General features: G+C 49.9%; 1 long non-coding RNA gene across 2 annotated transcripts; it reads right to left on the bottom strand.

The window, feature by feature from the left end:
• Window positions 1-1,242: 1,242 nt before the first annotated feature.
• LOC136993553 (uncharacterized) lies at window positions 1,243-3,707 on the bottom strand. Of its 2 annotated transcripts, XR_010885926.1 has the most exons (3): window positions 3,605-3,707; window positions 1,942-2,131; window positions 1,243-1,810 (listed from the first exon to the last, which is right to left on the bottom strand). It is a non-coding gene; the product is annotated as an uncharacterized lncRNA (long non-coding RNA). The 2 variants fall into 2 exon arrangements; XR_010885927.1 differs by lacking the exon at window positions 1,942-2,131.
• Window positions 3,708-22,124: the final 18,417 nt, after the last annotated feature.

Genomic DNA, 22,124 nt, shown 5'->3' with positions numbered 1-22,124 from the left:
CTGCTCAAGCAGTGAACGTACCTTCTTTTTCAACCCTCTGAAGGAATTCAACAGAACTAGTCCTTACTATTGCTCTCTGACTCTGGTAGAATGTCCATGCATTTTTGTGCAACCATCAGTATTCACATCATGACACAAGGCAGCTGGCTAATTAACATCACTTCAACCATCAGCGAAGATCCTTCTGGAGGAGGTAAAGTGGACACCTACCTCATGTCTGTTTAGCAGAGATGTGCCTTTAGGCACAAACTGTCTTTAAGGCACCCTAAGTGAAATCAGACCATGTTCAAGGGATGCCAGGAAACCTGAAGCAGGAGAGTCATTGTCCTATATGTGCTGTACTGGGCTACATCTTGTGTGGATTGGTTCCAGTTATTGCTCATGAGTTTCTGGCTTGCGACCTCAGTCTCCAAAAGAGCAGGCTTGTATTTCCTCAGACCACCTTTCCTACAGTACGTGGGTGAATACTGGAGATAATCTGCATTAACGATGTGTTAGTAAGGTTTTTTGTACACCTCAGCCAAGTTCTGGACTATGGAAATCCCCATAAACACACCTGTGTGTTACCGTTCTCGTTCTTACCGAGGAGGCACGGGGCCTTCTCCCCAGACCCCGGACCATCACCACACAGACACCAATATGAGGAGTGGCAAAATGGCGTTTAATGAAGCGTGTCCTACTCTTTTATAATGCTGTAAAGCCCCGCCTTCTTTTCCGGCAGCAGTGCTCCACCCGTTACGACCTTCCCATGTTCCGCCCCGCAGTGCCTCCCTGCTCATCCTTTTTCCTCCACATCTCCCCCTCTCCCATCAACGTTGTTTCGTTATATCGAGCGGGACGCAACAAAACACGCGGAAGTGCGGCGTGTCTCGACGGGACCGCCATCGGGTGGTTCCTTGCATTAGTAGCTTCGTGAGCGGAGCTGTGTGCTGCCTCCCCTTCTTCCGCTTCTTAACGCAGGCGGTGTCCTTGTCTTCGTCGGTTCAGGGAAAACCTTAAAGGCATAGGCGGGATTGCTCATTTCCAACAGACTATATCCCCCCCCCCAAAGCCCAGCCATTCCTCCAGAAGTTCTCCTTCTTGTTTTCGAGCAATCCAGACTTGGCCCGCTACTTTCAGCAAGGCTTTCTTAACGCAGCTCAGTATTACACACAAGCATAAGCCTATAGTTATGAGGATTAGCAAAATGCGCAAGCCTTCAGCGAGCAGTCCTATTAGCCACTGTGGTAGATTGCCAAACAGGTTAGTTAGCCATTTGTCTAATGGCGTTTATTGTGGGCTGCGTGCAAGCTTACATACAGGTGCACTTCGTTTCCACCCCTAGGCTGCGCGTCACACCGCGTGATCTTCCGCTACGCCTAGTCTACCGCTTCTCATGCAAATATCTTGTCTATGCAGTTTCCCAAGATCCACCACATCTCCCCCCCCTTTCTAGAACCTCTTTTTCCTGTACTATTAATTGATATACTCTATGCTCATGTCTATCAAGCAGTTAAGCCGTACATGCCGTAAGCAATAATTCAGAATTAGCAAGCCGCAGCATATCGCTATTACTACTGTGAGTGCTATCAAGCCTAGTGTTATAAGCCATTTCTAATCAAACCATGACAAGATCCACGCCCCTGTGTTGACTTGTTCCCCGTCAGGAAAGTCTCTGTCGGCCCCGCCTCGGGGTTGAACAGGATGCAGTAGTGAGCTGCTCTGTGCGCCTGTGCTCATCTCCTCCAGTATGACTCTGCGGTCCCCGGAATCATGAAGCCGGCGATAAACATCAATGCAGCCATGCAGCAGCATCCCGTCTGGCGTCGCCCTGTTCAAGATGGAATCTCACCAAGAATGATTAGTTACACCCCAGACCCTCCCGTACGTGCATTTAGGTCAGGTTTTATGCATTTCATTGGAACCCATCTTATCTGCTCCTCCCGTTTTACCGCAGCATACCCTCTTCCCTGTGATATCCACAAGAGAAGCAACGCTGTGGTCCCTTTCTCATCTGGTCCACCGCCGTGACAAGAGCCTGCGCTGCTGCTGTTCCCTGATTCTGTTTTTGCAGTACCGTGCGGATGACAACCGAAAGTGGTGTTCCTTTAGGGATCGTTTTCAGGATGTCCTGCGTCATGGCGTCACTCTGCTGCCAGGGGCACTCCATCATGACCGGACCCTGGGCCTCAGGGGGCAAGTCTGACTCTGCAATGGCCCGTTGGAGCCTGTCACAGAATTCAGTGAAGCTCTCTGCGTGTGTCTGTTTTATCTTTGTCCAGGGTGGCTCTACCTTTGCTAGCTTCCCGAGTTCTTCATACACGGCCTGCGAAGCCTCTGTTGTGGCCATGACCTCCCGGCCTCTGAGCGCTGTCGCTCGCTGGTTCGGGGATGCGAGGTTTGCACCTCGCCCCACCAAGCGATCCAGTGTGGTACCTGCTAGGTGGTGGTTCGGGTTCCTGGCGGCAGCTGCAGCTAGGGTGGCACAACGGCCTTGCCATGCCTCCTTCCACAGCATCCAATGCGTGGGTGACAGTATCGCCCTCGCCAGCTGCCGTAGGTCGTAAGGCGTACACGCCTGGGCATGCTCACTATCCAACAACATCTGAGTTTGCTGATGTTTCAGCCCGTTCTCTTTCACCGAGGTCATCAGACTCTGTACTATCTCGGGCTTGAGCGCCACCCACTGGACCCCTTCCCCCGGTACTGCCCTTACGGGGCAGACTTGCGGCACTTGCTCGAACCGTAAGCCCTGAAGGGCACACGAATCGGCTATTAGCTGCCAGTCAGTGAGTGGTATGGACTTGGCAGGGGCCGCTCCCCTTTTTGCTCCGCTGAGCAGGTCCCTCTGTTTTTCGACCTCCCGCCTTATTTCCTCTAATGCACGCAATAGGGTGTCGACCGGGGATGTTGTTACTTCTTCTCCGCCCTTCGGCCTCCCTTTCGGCTGCGTCTCTCCTATTGCACACCCCCGCAGCCTGCGCGTAACTTCTCGCAAGCCCCCGCCTTCCTCGTCGCTGCTATCTTCTCCGCTCTCCTCCTCAACTGGCAATCTCACCCGAACCTTCCTCCCTCCTTTCAAGGTCGAACTCTGGTCTCTCCGCTCTGATTGGCCGTTACCCTTCCTCCCTCGCTGCAGTGCCTGACTCTCCCCGCCTACAGCACCCTCCTCTGCCGGGGCCCACGGCAGCAGGGTCCTATCTTCCTCACTAAGCGTCTTCCTCAAAACTGCGCCAGGCACGCAATCCTCGGGTTCGGTCCCGTCGACCCCCCATCCCTCTCTGTCTTGTGCGAGATCTTGCCAGGGATACACCGGAGGCGGCTCCTGGGATTCCACCGGTAGGATCACTGGAACCTCCCCGCCCCCACTCTCCTGTTCTTTCGCCGGGGCCTCCCTCGCGCTCCGCAGGAGCATTCTTATCAGCCCCCACACCTTTAAATCCTTCGCGGATCCCCCGTTCATCGGGGACTCCGCCAGCACTGCTGTGCACTGCAGCCACAGTTCCTCCCGCAGGATCTCCATAGGAGAAGTAATCGCTCCCTCCTTTACGAGCCTCTCTACACACGCTCGTATCGCGCCCGCCTTCAGCGGCGCCCGCCATTCCTTGGCGCAGGCCATCACTACCTTACATATGGCCTCCATGGTTCCGGATCCGGATCCCTTCCTCACGCTCCCGGCGCCTGCGCCAGCCGAGCCGCCTCCTCGGTATCACGTCGGGGTCACCACTTGTTACCGTTCTCGCTCATACCGAGGAGGCACGGGGCCTTCCCCCAGACCCCGGACCATCACCACACAGACACCAATATGAGGAGTGGCAAAATGGCGTTTAATGAAGCGCGTCCTGCTCTTTTATAATGCTGTAAAGCCCTGCCTTCTTTTCCGGCAGCAGTGCTCCGCCCGTTACGACCTTCCCATGTTCCGCCCCGCAGTGCCTCCCTGCTCATCCTTTTTCCTCCACAGAGGAGCGCGGCCATCAGTGGCTGATGCCAGTGCCAGCCCCCCAAGAAACAAGCCCCCTCACCCAAAGTGCCCGGCCCCAGGGGATGCCCTTTTTGCTGCCCTGGGGCACTCCATGGAGATGCCCAAAGCACCAGGCAGGACCACCCAAAAGGGTCCTCGGGTCTCTCCCACCCCCCCCCCATCACCCCCAACCCTCCGGGGCCCACCACGTGGCTGCTTACGTCTGCCACAGCACAGGCCCCCTCCACACGCCAACGCCGGCGCGCTCGCCTGCGCCGCGTGGACCCGGCATGTCCTCGGGAGGTGCTCAGCGCCGCGCTCGGCCACCGCACAAAGCAAAGCAAAGGAGGAGAGAAGTTGCCGTGAGGAAATGCCCACAGCTCCCTCTGCCCCAATGCCCAGGGACAGCTCAGCGCCCCCCGCACTACCGCAGGCCGATGACGGTGCTGGGCCCCCCGCCAGCACGCCGGCTGCCCAGCAGGACACCAAGCCTGCAGCCAGGGCAGCCTCCCTCCACGCCGACCGGAACACGGAACTCGCTGCCACCCCGCGCAACGCTGACAGTGGCCTCGGCAACAGGCACCATCTCCCCGGCAAGAGGGACAAGCGCCCCCGCCCCAGACGCCCCCACCCCGCCACTGGCACGCCAACAAGCATGGCACAAGGGCCGCGCGCAGGCACAAGGCCCCGCTCACAGACCCGGACACTGCTCCCGCCTCACCACACCTCTCCAGTTCTCTCCAGCACTCGAGATTTGCTCTTGCAGAGAAGTTGTCTTCAGCCCCTCCTCTTGTCCTGCGTGCCTAGTCCAGAAAACAATAGCTGGCTTTTGGCACTTCCTCTTTTTTACAAGCTGACACCTTGTCTCCTCAGACATTGGCACAAAAATCACCCTGCCCCTGACAAGGTTCACACACCATCAAGGAAGCAGCCACAGCTTCTCTTGGGCCCCTGCTGCTTTCTTGCATGCCTACTCCAGTCAAACAAGAACTGTAACGCTGAGCTTCAGTGTTTTGCCATGATGTTCGTCCTTCCAGTTAGGAACATCTTGGAAATACATATATATCTAGTCAGTCAGCAGAAAACAGTAACTAGCTCTAACCTAAAGTGAACTATCCTCATTATACTACTAAAAATCACACCACTAGGTTGAAGACCCCTAATTGTGGGCAGACATTCCCCACTAGTGAGAACTGCAGTGGAAGCAATATGCAAATACTTTAACCAGTCATGTAATAGGGGCGGAACAAGAGGCAGCTTCTGGCTGAGAACAACTGTATAAATAGAATGATAAAGAAAGAAATACTTGGTGTGCTAGCTTTGTGGATTTACCACCTGGCACCCGATTCTGTGCAACATCGAAATAAAACGGTATCTCAACTTTCTGTGTAGATTGACTCATTGCACACCAGGTAACGAATCCCCAGTTTGGGACAACAGTTGTGTCAACAACACCTAGTTGCTTCCCAGACAGTAGGTTCTCAAGGTTAGCACAGCTGAGAGAAGGAACTAGTTGCAGTAGAGCGAAGGGGCCCTTAGGATGCATCAAGTGGAGTCTCGCCTGGGCTTCCAACCCATGCGTCCAGCAGCCTCCCATCAGCACCGCCTCCGTGCACTTCCCAGGGCTCCTCATGCAGCTTGGAGTGCAAGTCCTTTAGTAAATCTGCACTGTTTAACCCCTCACCAACTCTGACTGTTTCTCTCAGCTAGCATCTGACCCTCTCTTGCCCACCTTGCCGTCACCTTTGGCGTAGTGGGCAGGATACGGGTGTGGAGATGCCTCTTTGTGGGTGAGAGGAGAAGGGGGAGGCAGGGAGCTGCATTCCCAGGTAGCCCGCTACGGGTCCATGTGCACCCATGGCTCACAAGGTGGCCGGGTGGGTGTGGAGTCAGGAGAGAATTCGGGAGGAAAGGAGGGGGGGCACAAAGGAGACCCGTGTCAGACAAAGCATACCACCCTTTTGCAACATGAGGAACAAACGAGCTGGGGAAGGCCGGAAAGTTTTATCCAGTTGCAGGGCGGAGGAGGGAGCGATAGGAAGATATCGTGGTCCGCCCTTGACCACAAAGGGTTGCCTATTCAAAAAATTTGCTGGTCATGGACTAAGTGTTGACCTATAGTGCCTCTAGCCTCAGTATCCCCAATTACCATATTAAAAAACACACTCTCTGCTGCATAAAGATATTATTATTGAAAGCACTTAATTGCTAGTTTGAGCTCAAAAGGAAGAAAATTTGCTGCAGCAAGTGCTTTTATCAGTGGCAATTCTGAACATGTTGTATCTGTTGCTTTAATAGAATCTACAGCTGTGTGAAGCTGACTCAGGGAAAGTCCTTGAAGAAGGGTGACGGGCGAGTGAAGAGTTAACAGGACTGAAGTTTGTCAATTGATACGCAGAAGAACTGATAGCACAAGAGCTGATAGCACAAGAGCTGACGTGCACAAAGCTGCTGAACAGAGGACTTAACAGGACTAAAGTCGTCTACCAACCGATATGCGCAAGGATTGATATGCGCAAGGCTGCGGAATGGCAGCATTAACAAGACTGAAGAGGTCTGCCACCTGGAATCTGCACGGACCCCCGGGGAGGGAAGAAGCAATACGGAGGTGTTGTGGTCTTGCCTCGCTAGCAGGGTCCTCCCAAGCAGACAAACAGACAGTCCTGTGATTGCGAAACTTGCTAAAAGTCAGCAAAAGCAGTGTTTGCCCAGAGCCCCAGCCGTATAAAAAGAGACTTGGGAGCTAGGAGAGTTTGAGCAGGGACGGGAACGTGACCTGATCATCCTCTCCGGCTGGACCGTGAGTATTCCCCCCCCTCCCCTTTTCCTGGGACGCTGGGTTAAGGTAACTCCTCGAGGTTGAGAGCCCTCTCACTAGGAGAGTGAACAAGAAAGCTTTCAAGTAGGGATAAGCAGTCCTTCCAATTAATAACGCAGTAATCGACGGTTTCAGGTTATCCTTTCTAAATTAGTAACTGATGGTTTTGTGTTATCCTTCCTAAATTAGTAATCGCATTATTTTAATGGATGTTACTAATCCAAGAACTTGTGTGAGGAAATAAACATCTTTTTTATTATTATTATATTACTGTCTCAGTCGTTGCTATCGAACCTTCATAGCATGACAGCGTGACAGTTTTTGGCGTAGTCGGCAGGATAGGATAAGGATAGGATAGGATACAGACTTAGTGGATGCATAAGCTGGGGTAACCGGATAGAAATATTTTTGAACTATGTCGTTGCACGAGTTATTGAGAAGGCACGGAAGCGGACCCTCAAGCCCTGGGATTGACTGGGCAAATGATAATTGGGAAAATGAAGCCTCTGTCGTGTGTAGGATAGAGGAAGTCAGAGGTAACCAAAGAGATGGGAAAGGAAAAGGCGGTATATGTGCCATCTTAGGGGCCTGTTTACTGGCGGCCCAACAAGCCAATCGGACTCATCAAAAAACTAAGGAACAGTTACAAGAAAAGGTGCAGGAGTGTGTAGATCTTGAAAGAAAATTGAAATTAGAGAAAGAGCGAAATCAGAAATTACAAAACAAGTTAGAACTCATCCTTTCAACAGCAAGGAAGCCCCCCACAGCAGCTCAGATTAGAAAAATGTTGGTGGAGGACCCGGACGAATGGGACGGAGATATATGGGGAAACAGCAGTAGTTCAGAGGACGATGGTGATTTGTACCCTCCAGAACCCTCACCTCTGGATGTGCGGCCAGTTGTAAAAACCGAAACCGCAACAGGACCCCATGGGGGTAATGCTAGAACCACAGTTAGAACTACCCCTTACTCAGGAGACGAGATGGGAAAACTGCAAGAGAAATACTGCAGGCAACCTACAGAAACAGAAACTGAGTATTTGTGGCGGGTATCCTTAACAGGAGGTGATCGCATAATACTAAGTGAAGAGGAGGCATCAGGATATTGGGGACCAGGAGTTTTCCTGACGGGTAGAGTTGGGAATCGCTCCCTCACCTCCCGAGTAGCCTACTGGGCAGGGGGACAGGACCCGAGGAACAGAGGAGAACCTTTGAGAATAGGTATAAATACCCACAGTGAGCTTACAGAAGCCATACAAAAGGCAGCTTGCGTACAGCAGATATATGAAAGGGGAGCCTACGATGTCCCCATGCAAGCCCCAGTAAGCCCAAACAGCCTAACGCCTTTAATACGGGGATTGCCTACAGTGTTAAAGCTGAAGCTACAAGCAATACGAGATCGCATTGTAGCTGCAGAGGCACACAATCATAATAACCTCAATGCCCCCCCCATGCCAATACCGACATGGGCGGATACCTTGTTAGAAGTGCATCGAACTGCTCAAGAGATGGGGATGGATACCAAACCACGGGAAAAGCGCATTAGACAGGCTACTGCCTCATATGCCCCGAGGAGAGGACATTCCCCCCCCAGGCGGCACAACAAGGAAATGGGAACTAAACAAGAAGACAGGGAGAAACGAAATAGATTGTGGCGACATGCCCTGGCATTAGGTGTTCCACGATCCATGCTACATAATCAGAAAACAGAGGACATAGAACAGATAGTGAGCAAGCTGGAACAAGCGAAAGGGGTGACTCTGCCATCCGCCCCACCTGGCTCACAAGATAGTAAACAAGAATCTAAGCCTAGTAACCCTTTCTCGGAGTTACGAGAAGAGTTGCATGATCTAAAAAACTAGGTAGCGCTGGTCGAAAATCAGGCCAACCGACCCGAGTACTATCAATAGCGCAGCGGCCTGAAAGTTTAGAACCCCGGATTGTGATTCCGGTAGGACCTAGAAAACACAAAGTTTCTTTTTTAATTGATACTGGTGCACAGATAAGTGTTTTGGACAAACAGACAGCCAATAGGTTAAATATCAAACCATCTAGACGATCAATTTTTATAAAGGGAGTTACAGGAATTGCTGAATCTTGTCCTTTGGCAAAACTTTGTGCCTGGCTCCCGGGAGACAAACGTCTTACCAAATTTGAGGTAGTAATAAACCCAAAGGGAAATGACAACATTTTAGGGTTTGATGTTTTACGAGGAAGAAACTGGATACTCCCAAACGGTACCCGGTGGAGCTTTGGAACAGCTAACATCAAGCTTTTGCAAACCTCCCCCGCGCTGCCGCCTAGTAAGATAACTAATGTTAAACAATACCCTTTAGCATCTGCTGCACGATCCGGGATAAGCAAAGTCATTAGAGACCTAGAAGAGCAAGGGATTATAGAACACACCCACTCCCCCTATAACTCTCCGGTGTGGCCTGTCAAAAAACCAAATGGAGAATGGCGATTAACAGTAGATCATCGCCGATTGAATACTAATACCGCTCCCCTCACGGCTGCGGTCCCCAATATAGCGGAACTGGTGAGTCAGCTTAGGACTGCAGCCCACCCCTGGATGGCCACACTAGATGTAAAAGATATGTTCTTCATGGTCCCGCTAATAAAAGAAGATAAAGACAAATTTGCTTTCACCTGGGAAGGCATTCAATATACCTTCACTCGGCTGCCCCAGGGATACAAACACTCCCCCACCATCGCTCATAACACATTAGCAAAAGTCTTAGATTCGCTTGGTACAACCCCTGGAGTAAAAGTATATCAATATATAGATGATATACTAATAGGGGGACCTGAAAAGGAGGCAGTGCGACAAGAAGCCCACTTAATTTGGGAAAAACTGACTGAGATAGGGCTAAAGATACCACAAGAGAAATGTCAAGGACCTGCCCAAACAGTGACCTTCCTAGGCGCCAAATGGATAGCAGGAGCAGAAGCAATCCCTGAAAGGGTGCTCGAGACTTTAGAAAAATCCAAAAACCCAACTTGTAAAAAGGAGTTGCAACAAATTATGGGTACGTTGGGATATTGGAGAAAGCATGTCCCAGGATTCTCGATAATCGCCAGACCTCTTTATAACCTTATGCGAAAGAATAGCAAATGGGAATGGGACAACACCCATGAACAAGCATTAATGCAAATAATGCAAGCAATGAATCAGTATCAAAGACTAGGTCCCGTGCACCCCAGGAACCCTCTTGATGTAGAGTGGGGGTTTAGCACACATGCAACTTATTGTGCCATCTTCCAATCACCAACAAGTGAACCTAAACGGCCAATTTTATTTGAATCCACTGCTTTCAAGGAGGCAGAACAAAGATATAGTGAATGGGAAAAAGGAATCTTAGCCATGGTAAGGGCTGTGAAGGCCACCGAAAAAATAGCGACCCAACAGAAAGTAATCTTAAGAGGGCCCTTCCACATTTTAGATGCTGTGAAACGAGGAACACCACCCCCTGAAGGTATAGCCCAGAGACAAACAGTTCGTAAATGGTATGCATATCTATCAGGAATCCAAGATAGCCTGGAAATAGAGGAGGGACCAGTAAAGATAACCAAATACCAATTACCCCTAACTAGCCTTGTACCAGAAACAGTACCAAGCTACCCAAGATCTCCCATTGCAGTAGCTGAACCACTCACTGAAAAGTCTGACCTAAATGGGATATAGTTCACTGATGCCTCTTCACATAGGATAGCCACGGGGTGGCAATACAAAGCAGTTGCCTTAGAAATAAGCACAGGCCGTACAATAATAGAAGAAGGTGATGGCAGCGCCCAAGTAGGAGAACTCAAGGCTGTCCGACTTGCCATAAGAAATGGAGCAACAACAGTGTATACCGATTCATATGCAGTATTCAAGGGGGCCACAGACTGGATAGGATTCTGGGAATGTAATAAATGGCAAATAAATAGGTGCCCAGTATGGCAGCAAGCAGACTGGGAAGAGTTGTTGGAAGAAGGAAGGAAATAGTCTATTGCAATAGGGTGGGTGAAAGCCCACAGCTCAGACGGAAGTCTGGCAGCTAAATGGAACGGGATAGTTGACAAGTTGTCGAGGGTAAGAGGAGTAACAGTAAGCGAAGTAGAGTGGGACAGAATAGGAGAATGGCTACATATACAGCAAGGACATTCAGGGGAAAAGGATTTAGTAAAAGAAAGTATAGCTCGAGGATGGCCCATAGATATAACAACTGCACAACGAATCATAACAGCCTGTCCTCAGTGCCAACTAAGATTAAAAAGGGATCATCCAGAACAGCAAGCTCCACTACATATCAGTAATAAAAAACAATTATGGCAAACCTGGCAGATTGATTATATAGGGCCTCTTAAACCATCAAGTGGGAGAAAATATATATTAGTGGGAGTCGAGGTGGTCTCCCGTCTCCTCCGAGCGACAGCTGTCAGAACTGCGAATGGAGAAACTACCATTAAGGTATTACAAGAATGGTTCAGTGTATTACCGGTACCAAAGGAAATACAAAGCGATAATGGGACTCACTTTACAGCCCACGTAGTCCAGGACTGGGCGACACAAGAAGGGATTAGTTGGACATTCCACACCCCCTACTATCCCCAAGCAAACGGGATGGTGGAAAGGGCCAATGGCTTACTTAAAAGATATGCTCAAGTAGAAAAAGCGAGTTGGGACCTACGCATTAACCATGCTGTGCATCTACTTAATAATCGATGGGGAACATTTGGTAGTCCCAGAACCCAGGCCTTTTGCCCTATCGATACGGGCATCGTTAAGGATAATCCTGACATTGATCCTGCACGTGGTAAACCAGGACAGCCTGTGATGGTAAAACTACCACAAATTGGAGTAGTCCCGTTAACATTGTCTAAACCCCGAGGACCCCTTGCATGGGAAGCACTTGATGCCACAGAAAAAACCCATCGAATCAGTTCTCGGTGGATAATTCCTGATTATTAACCACTTATTCCGAGGCACCCTGCCTCGAGGAAAACCTAAATGTGTTCTCTTACAGGATACCATGTGGAGACTTGTGCTCCTACTCCAGACGGCCCGGGTGACAACATTGATCTCAAACCCATGGGGCAGCAATGTCAATATTTGGGAAAAGTTAGCTAGGGAAATACTAAATACCACTCACTTTTGTCTAGAAGGAGGAACTTCGGCGGCCCAAATTTACACCACTTGCACTATTGGGTTCCCTACACCCCTAGAGACAGTGCAAAACAAGGCAATACTAGCAAATTTCAAAGTAACTAATACGTTTAATCAGATGTCTTGATGGGGTTCCGCCACAACACAGTATAACAAAGCAATGATAGAAATTAAGGTGAAAGGAATGTTTCCTGCAGTTGAGTGTGCTATGATGGTAAATTGTACCAGCAAAACCCGACCGTGCCACAATTTTATGGAAGATGGGCCTCCTCTTAAATGTAATCAAACAACCAATGTAACCTTTAACTATGCACATATTGTGCTCCCTACAGGAATGTTTTGGCTATGCGGGGTAAAAGCTTACTCCTACATTCCAGCCAATGCTAGTGGTGGCCCCTGTACCATAGGTCGCTTGAGCATCTATATGCCAAGCAAACAAGAGATTGAGGAAATAGCTGGGAATCAAACACGAAAGAGGAGGAAGGCCTCATCCCTCAACCCTGAATGTAATTCAGAAGTAATCTTATTCTCAGCATCACAAATCTCAGCTGCAGCATTCCTTACACCTGGGGTGGGAGTTGCTATGAACTATCAAGCTATAAAAAAGATTGCATGTTCTTTAGCTAAAACTATCAACACCACTTCTGCTGCCTTATCAGCAATGCTTAGAGATGTGCAAGCCTTGCATGCCGGTGTATTAGAAAACAGAGCGGCAGTTGACTATCTTCTTTTACGACACAACCATGGATGCGAAGAATTCAAAGGCATGTGCTGCTTCAACCTGAGTGACCATTCGACCCTGATTGAAGGGGAGATCACAAACCTTAAACACCTAGCTTTGGACATTAAACAGCATAATGATAACGGGTTTAATTGGCTGCAAAAATTGTTCCAAAATTTCGGACTGTCTGTATCAGCTTGGCTCACGTCGGGCTTACAAACTGTCATAATAATTGTACTCATGATAATCATTATATGTATTGCTTTTGTCTGCTTGAAAGCTTTAATATTACGCACAATCTTTGCTAAGGTAAATGCTTTAAACACAGGCTACTTGCCTTTGCAACAAGATCAAACCCATGATTGTCCTTGAGGGGCAAAAAAGGGGGGGGTGTACGGCTGTGACTCTGGTCACGGGGTGGACTGACGGGCGAGTGAAGAGTTAACAGGACTGAAGTTTGTCAATTGATACGCAGAAGAACTGATAGCACAAGAGCTGACGTGCACAAGAGCTGACGTGCACAAAGCTGCTGAACAGAGGACTTAACAGGACTAAAGTCGTCTACCAACCGATATGCGCAAGGATTGATATGCGCAAGGCTGCGGAATGGCAGCATTAACAAGACTGAAGAGGTCTGCCACCTGGAATCTGCACGGACCCCCGGGGAGGGAAGAAGCAATACGGAGGTGTTGTGGTCTTGCCTCGCTAGCAGGGTCCTCCCAAGCAGACAAACAGACAGTCCTGTGATTGCGAAACTTGCTAAAAGTCAGCAAAAGCAGTGTTTGCCCAGAGCCCCAGCCGTATAAAAAGAGACTTGGGAGCTAGGAGAGTTTGAGCAGGGACGGGAACGTGACCTGATCATCCTCTCCGGCTGGACCGTGAGTATTCCCCCCCCTCCCCTTTTCCTGGGACGCTGGGTTAAGGTAACTCCTCGAGGTTGAGAGCCCTCTCACTAGGAGAGTGAACAAGAAAGCTTTCAAGTAGGGATAAGCAGTCCTTCCAATTAATAACGCAGTAATCGACGGTTTCAGGTTATCCTTTCTAAATTAGTAACTGATGGTTTTGTGTTATCCTTCCTAAATTAGTAATCGCATTATTTTAATGGATGTTACTAATCCAAGAACTTGTGTGAGGAAATAAACATCTTTTTTATTATTATTATATTACTGTCTCAGTCGTTGCTATCGAACCTTCATAGCATGACAGCGTGACAAAGGGGCTCTGGCAGGCCAACCTCAATTACCAAGCTAAGGAAGGGCCTTTCTTCCCTCCCTTCACGCCACAGTGGGTCACCCGCGCAGCATGGCCGGAGGTAGAGAGTGAGCTGGGGGGATGCCCAGAGCAGCTAGTGGAACTGGTATCCAAGCTCCAACTGCAAAAAGCAGGTCTAGCAATGCAAAAGGCAGCAGGGGATCTGGGGTGGATCTTCCCGACTGCACTCCACACCCTGGACAAGGTGTTGCTGACGCAGCACCAGCAAAATGGGCTGTTGGAAAGGGACCTCGAAGGTGCTAAGGAGGCTTGCAAACTGTCCCAAGAGGTTGCAACTGCAAGCGCAGAGCAAGGCAAGAAGCTGGAGCCCCAATGTGCCATTCTGGCTACCTACATTGCAACTAGCCCACAGCGAGAGTGGGGACGGAGAGATGTCCATCCCCTGGTGCTGCGGGCACCGGTGCAAAAAGCGGGTTGGGATGCAGAAACTTGGGATGGCAATATGTGGGACTCCAACCACCTGCCTAGCTCAGAGTCACACCCAGAGCATGACAGCAAGGTAGTTGCCCGGCCAGTGGCAGAGCAGCAGCTCACCAGACTGAATGCAGCCCATCTGCAAGGAACCACAACTAGTTGCGATTTCAAAGCCTCAGAGGCACAGGATATGCAGGGGTGCTACAGGCAGCAGCACCGTGAAGGGTTATTAGAGTGGCTGTCAAGGCTGTGGGATGACGGGGTGGATGCAGTTGCTTTTACTAGAGGGGAACTCGATGGAATGGAGGCTCTGCCCCAGGATGCCATGCTGCGCAGCACCTCCATACCCTGCAGCAGCAAAACCAAAACGTTTCCCCCTTCCTAATGGAGGGGGTGCTGTGTGCAGTGCAGCTAACCTGGCCGACTGCCATCAGTGACAGGCTCACCGAGTGGACTACTGTGGCAGCAGGAATAAACCAGCTGCAGCAATCAGGAATGCTGTCCAGAATTCACTCGCCTGAGTTTACAGGACTGGATCAGATCCCCATGAGCAAAACCATCCGGACTAAGATGCTGCAAAGCACCACACAGACTCACAGAATGGTTGAGGTTGGAAGGGACCTCTGGAGATCATCTAGTGCAACCCCCTGCTCAAGCAGCGTCACCTAGAGCACGTTGCACAGGATGGCATCCAGGCGGCTTTTGAAAATCTCCAGAGAAGGAGACTCCACAACCTCTCTGGGCAACCTGTTGCAGGGCTCTGTCACCGTCACAGTGAAGAAGTTTTTTCTCATGTTCATAGGGAATTCCCTCTATTTCAGTTTGTGCCTGTTGCCTCGCGTCCTGTCGCTGGGCACCACTGACAAGAGTCTGGCCCCATCCTCTTGACACCCTCCCTTCAGCTATTTGTATACATTGATAAGATGCCCTCTCAGTCTTCTCTTCTCCAGGCTGAACAGGCCCAGCTCTCTCAGCCTTTCCTCATAGGGGAGCTACTCCAGTCCCCTAATCATCTTTGTAGTCCTCTGCTGGACTCGCTTCAGTGGAACTAGACACAGTACTCCAGATGTGGCTTCACCAGGGCTGAGGAGAGGGGGGGGCATCACCTCCCTCTGCCTGCTGGCAACACTCTTCCTGATGCACCCAAGGATCCCATTGGCCTTCTTGGCCACAAGGGCACATTGCTGCCTCATGGTCAACTTCGTGTCCACCAGCACTCCCAGTCCTTCTCCACAGAGCAGAACCCTCTGAGCTCTGCCTTTCAGCCACGTCTCAATCCACCACACTCTCCACTCATCTAACGCACACTTCCTGAGCTTGCCAAAAAGGATGTAATGGGAGACAGCATCAAAAGCCTCCCTGAAGTCAAGGGAGACAACATCCACTGCTCTCCCCTCATCTACCCAGCCAGTCATCCCATCAGAGAAGGCTATCAGATTGGTTAGGCATGATTTCCCCTTGGTGAAGCCATGCTGACTACTCCTGATCACTTTCTTGTCCTCCACATGCTTGGAGATGGCCTCCAGGATGAGCTGCTCCATCACCTTTCCAGGGATGGAGGTGAGGCTGACTAGCCTGTAGTTCCCTGGCTCCTCCTTCTTGCCCTTTTGGAAGGCTGCAGTGACAGCAGCTTTCCGCCAGTCCTCAGGCACCTCTCCCGATCTCCATGCTCTTTCCAGGATGATGGAGAGTGGCCTAGCAATGGTGTCCACCAGCTCCCTCAGCACTCGTGGGTGCATCCTATCAAGGCCCACAGACTTGTGGATGTCAGGTTTGCCTAAATGATCTCTAGCCTGACCCTCTTCCACCAAGGGCAAGTCTTCCTTTCTCCACACTTTCTGCCTGGGCTCCAGGGTCTGGGATTCCCGAGGGCTGGTCTTAGCAGTAAAGACTGAAGCAAAGAAGGCACTCAGCGTCTCTGCCTTCTCTGTACCCTTTGTCACCAGGGCCCCTGCCCCAGGCAGCAGCAGGCCCACATTCTCCCTAGTCTTCCCTTTGGTACAGATGTATATAAGGAAGCCCTTCTTGCTGTCCTTGACATCCCTTGCCAGTTGCAGCTCCAAATGGGCCTTGGCCTTCCTAGTGCTCTCCCTGCACACTCCAACGACATCCCTGTACTGCTCCCCAGTGGCCTGTGCCTGCTTCCACCTTCCGGCCACTTCCTTCTTGTGGAGGAGTTTTGCCAGGAGCTCCTTGCTCATCCCTGCAGCTCTCCTGCCCCCTTTGCTCGACTTCCAGCTCAAGAGCAGTGCATCCCAATGAGCAGGGAGGAAGCGATCCTTGACTATTAACCAGCTCTCTTGGACCCCTCTTCCTCCTAGGTCCCTGTCCCCCAAGGGATTCTTCCAGCAAGGTCCCTGAAGAGGCCAAAGTTTGCTCTCCTCAAGTCCAGGCTTGTGCTCCTACTTTTTGCCCTGCTTCCTCCTCACAGGAGCCTCAGCTCCACCATCTCATGGTCTCCGCAGCCAAGGAGGCCCCCAACTGTGGAGGGTCATGACAGGGTTAAACTGGTGGAAAGTTACAAGCAGCAAAGCGTATGGGAAAAGAGAAGCAAGTAACAAGGTACAAGGGAGGAAAGTTGCAAGTAGCAAGCTGTGGGAAAGGAGAAGCAAGTAGCAAAGTACAAGGCATGATCACCGTGTGCGTGATCGGTGTAATGACTGGCTACCTGTGACATGATCAGCCTGATGATTGGCTTAGCAAAGTGTATCTGTAAAACTGCTGAAGCAGCTAACTTCTTAGAATAAATATGCTCAGAAACAAACAATAAATGTCTCAAGATGCACCACTTCTTGAGTCTGTGCCTTCATTTGCTACAAATGGCGCCCAAACAGGGACTCAGCTCGGTGTAAGAAGGCAACGCCGATCCGGTAGCGAAACCCAACTGAACCAGGACAACAAGACTGAACCAGGACAACAAGCCTGAACCAGGACTCCAAGCCTTACAAGGAGTGCGCACCCATCACCTCAACGAAGGTGAGCAGTCAGGAATCATGGGGGGAAGGTTATCCCTAGAACAGAAACAAAGCCTGGACGTTTTAAGATGGCTTCTGGACAGGAAGAATTGGTATGTTTCAGAGGGCAAGTTACTAACACTCCTGGACTGGATTACGAGAAATGTACCTGACTTCCCTGCAAATGGGACATGTCAACTTGATGAATGAGCGAAAGTAGGTCAGAGACTATATGAGGAAGTGGGGACTGGAGATGTCACAGTTTGTAAGCATTTGGCTACATGGGGGAACTGCTACCAGCTCGGACAAGAAGGAGTCTCAATAGGAGCCTCAGACAAACATACCCAAGGACACCGGTGCAGCTGTGACCCACACATCCTGAGAAAGTACAGCTAAACCAGCAGAAGCCAGTTGGAGGCAAGATTAGGACTGAAACAGTTTTCCTCAAACAAGGAAGCAGGCCAAGTTGAGACCATGTATGGAAAAGTAGAGCAAAGTTCATGGCAAGACACTGAGTGACACCTCTTCTGACACCACTAGGGACCACCAGAGACCCCCACGGAAGACCCCCAGAGACTCAGACTTCATGTGTAATGATTATGTAAATGTAGTAATTAGTTCTAGGAAATAGAATGAATATGTATAATCGTTCCTGGAAATTTAATGCATATGCATAGGATAGAGCAATATAAACTTTGGATGATGCGATACATGGTGTGCACGTTGGGTGGAGCTATCCCCCGTGTACCTGGCGCTGTAATAAAGAGAACGCCTGCTTCTTAATGCTACATTGGTGTTAAGGAGTTTTTCTCCCAATTTTGGTGACAGTTTTGGCACCCCAGATGGGACTCTGCTTCTGAACCTCGTCGGATCCGTGGGATCGCAGGACCTCCAGCCGGCACCGAGGGATTCTCGGGGAGAACCTCCGATACCTGGACCGAAGAGCTCTGAACAAGACCCCTGGGAAAGGTAAAGGCATTCCTTTCTTGAAAAGGTCGGGTTAGAGTCCCAAATTGCTTGATTTGTGTGGCAATTTGACATTTGGAATGTTATTGGACTTTGTTTTGTGGATTTTGTGATTATGGGTAACCAAGCGTCGAAAGAGGGGGGGGATTTTGAAGAATTCACCCTGGGAGGTATTTTAAAGCATTGGAAAGAGGAGGCAGGTCCACCAGGAGGTACCCTTACCAGAGAACAATTAATTGAATACTGTAATCATCATAATCATGTTTACTTTAGAAGATCAGGAAAAATGGCCTAAGAATGGAAGTGTGAACTACAATACCATATAACAATTAATGTTGTTTTGCTGGAGGGAGGGGAAATGGGATGAAGTAATGTATGTAGATTTGTTTTTTGCATTAAGAAACCACCCCGAATGGCAGAAAGATTGTGGGATGATTCCAAAGGATCCAAAGATACTAGCACTAGAGAAGGAGAGAAAGGGTCAAAAGTTGAAAAGGTGTTGTTCTGCTTGTAGTATCGGGAAGAGGTGTTTAAAGTCTAAACAGGAGGAGCAAGAGGATTTGGAGCTGCTGGTCACCCCCCAACAGAGGTGGGGGGGGGGATGTCGAGGATGTTGTTGGGGAGGCTGAAGAGGCAGAAGGATTTAGCCCAATTGCAGGGAGAACAAGAGGACGACAAGGGGAAGCGGGGGAGGTTTTACAGGCTGCCCTTCAGCAGGAGGTTGGAAATACCGGACCAGTAACAGCTAAACTGCCTTTCTGTATAATGGAGTTAAGGTCCTGGAAGGAAATATCAGGGAACTATAGAGAAGATCCAGAGAAAGTGGCAGAAGTGTTTGAAACTCTAATTAGGACTCAGGATCCAGATTGGAATGATTTGCAGGTATATTAGACACGCTGCTAGATGATACTGAAAAGAAGATGGTATTAAACACTGCTCGGAAGCAAGTGGAAGGAGCACTTGCTGGTGGGGATTTGCAGGGGATGCTAGATCAGAATTTTCCTGCTACAGACCTGGGGTGGGATCCTAACTGCCAGGACCCCGGGGACTTCTAACAGGATATCAGAAATGGATATTGTAACTGACTGAATCCCCATCTGCTTTTATGGAACGATTAAAAGTTATTGCCAGAAAATATACCAACCTGGATCCTGAGAAACCAGAGGAAGCCCAGCAGATAGCTTCAATTTTTATGGGACAATCGGCCCCAGACATAAGAAGGAAACTTCAAAAATTAGAAGGGGCAGATTCGAGAGATCTGGGAAAAATGTTAGAAGTGGCCTGGATAGCTTTTAATAGGATGCAGTTTTACCAGTTGTATGGGCTAGCGGAATTCCAGGTTGGTCTACATTGGCGAAACCAGTGAAGGTTGTTCTAAAATCTGGAGCTAAACCAGTAAGAGAAAAACAGTATCCTATTAAGTGGGAGGCCCGTGTACTTTTGGGCTTCTGACATTGTTCCATCCCGAAAAGTTGTTAATTAATGGAACTGCCCGTGTTCAGACAAAACGGTCCACCCACAGCTTTACATCAGACTGTAGTAGCGACATAGAATTGTGGGACCCAACTAAGTGTGTCTTGAGTAGTATTTTCGCAGGAGTAGGAACTGCTCCCGCTTTATCACAACTTCACAAATTAGGATGCTGGCTTGCAGAGGAAGCAAATGCTACTAGTACTGCTTTGAACACCCTGTTAACAGACGTAGATTCAGTTAGACATGCCACCTTGCAGAATGGGGCTGCGATCGATTTTTTGCTATTGGCCCAAGGCCATGGCTGTCAGGATTTTGAAGGAATGTGTTGTATGAATCTGAGTGATCATTCTGAGTCAGCACATACGAGCATTGCAAGATTGAAGGCGTTAACAAAACAATTGCAAGAAGATGATGGGAAAAACTTCTGGGGAGTGTTTGATTGGTTGAATATGCTTGCTGTAGGACCTTGGTTAAAACACATACTGATTCTAGGACTTATAGTTTTTGTATTTGTTGCAATACTAATGTGTGTGCCATGCTTATTGAATTGTGTACAAAGAATGATTGACAGGAGCATGAAGCAAGTCATGACCCTGCAAGTTCATACTGCCTTAGCCTTTCAATTATTAAAGGAAGGGGGAGATGTGGAGGGTCATGACAGGGTTAAACTGGTGGAAAGTTACAAGTAGCAAAGCGTATGGGAAAAGAGAAGCAAGTAGCAAAGTACAAGGCATGATCGTGCATGCGAGCGTGATAAGTGTACTGATTGGCTGCTGTGACATAATCTGCATGATGACTGGCTTAGCAAAGTGTATCTGTAGAACTGCTGAAGCAGCTAACTTTTTAGTATAAATACGCTCAGAAACAAATAAATGTCTCAAGACGCACCACCCCTTGAGTCTGTGTCTTCATTTGCTACAATCCCTGCACACTCCAACGACATCCCTGTACTGCTCCCCAGTGGCCTGTGCCTGCTTCCACCTTCCGGCCACTTCCTTCTTGTGGAGGAGTTTTGCCAGGAGCTCCTTGCTCATCCCTGCAGCTCTCCTGCCCCCTTTGCTCGACTTCCAGCTCAAGAGCAGTGCATCCCAATGAGCAGGGAGGAAGCGATCCTTGACTATTAACCAGCTCTCTTGGACCCCTCTTCCTCCTAGGTCCCTGTCCCCCAAGGGATTCTTCCAGCAAGGTCCCTGAAGAGGCCAAAGTTTGCCCTGCCCAAGTCCAGGCTTGTGCTCCTACTTTTTGCCCTGCTTCCTCCTCACAGGAGCCTCAGCTCCACCATCTCATGGTCTCTGCAGCCAAGGCAGCCCCCAGCCTCCCCATCTCCAGCCAGCCCTTCCTTGTTTGGTGGTACAGAGGCCAGCAGCACACCTCTCCTCCTTGGCTCCTCCATCACCTGTGTCAGAAAGTTATCCTATCAGTGCTCTGCAGGAACCTCCTGGATTGCCTGTGCCTTGCTGTGTTGTTCCTCCAGCAGATACCAGGGTGGTTCAAGTCCCCCATGAGAACCAGGGCCTGGGATTGTGAGGAAACTTCCAGGTTTTTGCAGGCGGCCTCATCTACTTCCTCTTCCCAATCAGGTGGCCTGTAGCAAACACCCACAACAGTGTCACCCATGTTAGTCTGCCCTTTAGTCCTCACCCAGAAGCTCTCAACACACTCAGCATCCACCCCTAGGCACAGCTCCATACCTTCCAGTTGCTCTCTCACATAGAGGGCCTAGCTGTGTTGTCTTTACAGCAGATATCGGGGTGGTTCAAGTCCCCCATGAGAACCAGGGCCTGCGATCGTGAGGCTACTTCCAGCTGTCTGTAGAAGGCCTCATCGACTTCCTCTTCCTGATCAGGTGGCCTGTAGTAAACACCCACAACAGTGTCACCTGTGCTAGCCTGCCCTTTAATCCTCACCCATAAGCTCTCGACTCGCTCTTCATCCACCCCTAGGCACAGCTCGATACATTCCAGTTGCTCTCTCACATTAAGAACAATGCCACCACCTCACTTTCCTGGCCTGTCTTTCCTAAAAAGCATGTAGCCATCCATGACAGCACTCCAATCATGTGAGCTATCCCACCATGTCTCCGTAACTGCAATGAGATCACGGCCCTGCAACCGCACACAGATCTCTAGTTCTTCCTGTTTCTTCCCCATGCTGTGTGCATTGGTGTACAGGCATTTCAGAGAGGTGATCGAGCATGCAGGTTTCCCAGGAGGGGTAAAAGAGGATCCTCCATAGCCACATCCCATGCGCACTTCCCTGGCTGCGTTCCCCTGCTGGAAGCGTCCTGACTTCAGCTGTCTTTTGCCAGCTGCCCTGGCACTATAACTCTCCCCTTCCCCTGTCTTTCCTAGTTTAAAGCCCTCCTTACCAGGTTGGCCAACCTGTTGGCAAAGACACACATGCCCTGCTTAGTGAGGT

Source organism: Apteryx mantelli, chromosome 17, assembly GCF_036417845.1.
Source record: "Apteryx mantelli isolate bAptMan1 chromosome 17, bAptMan1.hap1, whole genome shotgun sequence".
Taxonomy (NCBI): domain Eukaryota; kingdom Metazoa; phylum Chordata; class Aves; order Apterygiformes; family Apterygidae; genus Apteryx; species Apteryx mantelli.
This window is presented reverse-complemented; position numbering and strand designations above follow the sequence as displayed.